Genomic DNA, 1,930 nt, shown 5'->3' with positions numbered 1-1,930 from the left:
GGCCCAGCTGACTCACGCTGGTGAGCTTGGGGTTTGCACCCGGGTTTGTGCAATGGTCCAAAACAAGCGCCCAAAAAGTGATTCCTCCAGCACAGGCAGCTCCCGTCACCCTCCGCTCTGGACGCACTGGGCCCCAGGCCTCGCCCAGCTCGGGGACCGCTCCTCCCTCCCGTGGATCACTTTGCAAAGGCACTTCGAGTGCGCGGGTGAACTCCACGCTTCCCGGAGAGCCCCGGCCTCCTGGCAAGCCGAGACCCTCGCTCGAGTCCTCCCGTCCAGATTTCACCCTTGTAAAGAACTTCACTGGTCACAAACGTTTGTGCATCCCCTACTACGCCCCAGGAACTGCAGGAGCGCTCGGGAGAGAAGGAAAAGAAAAAAGAATGCCTGCCTTTGAGGAACTAGCTCACAGTCTGGAGGGAGGTCCACCCGTCTGTTGGAACCAGTAAGGTTCCCTAGAACAATATTTCTGCAGCAAAGAGCTGCGGGGGTGCAGGGAGGGGGGAAGGCAATTAAGGCTTGGAAGAGTGACTGTTTTTTTTTTTGGTTTTGTTTTTGTTTTTGAGACGGAATTTCGCCCTTTTTGCCCAGGCTGGAGTGCAATGGCGCGATCTCGGCTCACCGCAACCTCCACCTCCCGGATTCAAGCGATTCTCCCTGCCTCAGCTCTGGAGTAGCTGGGATTACAGGCGGGCGCCACCACGCTTGGCTAAATTTGCATTTTTAGTACAAACGGGGTTACATCATGTTGGCCAGACTGGTCTCGAACTCCCGACCTCAGGTGATCCGCCTGCTTTGGCCTCCCAAAGTGCTGGGATTACAGGCTTGAGCCACTGCACTAGGCCCAAATACTCTAAAAAGTCACTCTTCGGGTGACTCGCGCCTGTAATCCCAGCACTTTGGGAGGCCGAGGCGGGCAGATTACCTGAGGTCGGGAGTTCAAGACCAAGCCTGGCCAACGTGGTGTAACCCTGTCTCTACTAAAAATGCAAAATTAGCCAGGCATCGTGGCACCTGCCTGTAATCCCATCTACTCGGAAGGCTGAGGCAGAGAGAATCGCAGAATTGCTTGAACCCCGGAGGCAGAGGTTGCAGTGAGCCGAGATCGGGCCACTGCACTCCAGCCTGGGTGACAGAGGAGACTTTGTCTCAAAAAAAAAAAAAAAAAAAGGTACTGGAGGATGATTGGTGCTGGGAACGGATACAGAAGGTTTTTCGGGTGAAGGCAAGAAGCAAACCACTGAAGGAAGCTAACATGAACAATAGAAGGGTCTGAAGTGAGATGGAAGATTTTAGGAAAGTGGTGGAAATTTTGCATAACCAGTGTGAGATGCTAGAGTGACAAGTTAGTCAAGAGTCACTGAAGACCTAGTGGAGTTTAGAAACCATCGTTGTGTAGTGGTGTCCAGCTATAACCTGGCAAGGTATCTACAGAAATATAGCTCTTAGTTATGAAACCCAAGTTTCCTGCTTGCATAGAGTAGAAGGACAAGAGGGTGAGGAGGTAGAGGACACAGAAAGACTGTGATTGCAGTGATGGGCCAGAGCTCTAGTCCTAGAGGACAGGAACTATTAATAAAACCAGTGGGGAGCTGATAGACTGGGAGACAGATGAGAGAAGGGCTCCAAGGCCAGGGCCTCTGAGGAGAGGACTGGTAAACTGGCAGCAGAGAGTGTGGTGCTGGAGTTCAGGCCTTCAAATGGATATTCCAGGAAATGAGACAGTTTGGGGTGTAGCAGCTACAATGGAATAGAAAAGTGAGATGGGCATCACTGGCCTTGGGTTTAGTGCCCACAAGGCTGGCGTGTTGCACATCGAGGGTCCCAAAAGGATGGCAGGAGGTGGAGGAGTCAATCGAGGTCAAGGAACTTTAGAGAATTGGGGTTGCAGGGTGGGTAGTGAGTCTGAAATTAATAGATGACTGTGACA

At 52.3% G+C, this 1,930-nt stretch overlaps 1 protein-coding gene across 1 annotated transcript in view; it reads right to left on the bottom strand.

Moving 5' to 3' along the window:
* Positions 1-136, bottom strand: part of CTPS2 (CTP synthase 2) — a 149,173-nt gene extending 149,037 nt beyond the window's left edge. The window contains exon 1 of the mRNA XM_011940250.1: positions 17-136. The gene's annotated coding sequence lies outside the window, so the exon portion shown is untranslated. The remainder of the gene's footprint in view (positions 1-16) is intronic.
* Positions 137-1,930: the final 1,794 nt, after the last annotated feature.

This window comes from Colobus angolensis, unplaced genomic scaffold (genome assembly GCF_000951035.1).
Source record: "Colobus angolensis palliatus isolate OR3802 unplaced genomic scaffold, Cang.pa_1.0 Scaffold188, whole genome shotgun sequence".
NCBI lineage: Eukaryota > Metazoa > Chordata > Mammalia > Primates > Cercopithecidae > Colobus > Colobus angolensis.
Note: the sequence above shows the minus strand (reverse complement) of the source record. Positions and strands in the feature narration are given on the sequence as shown.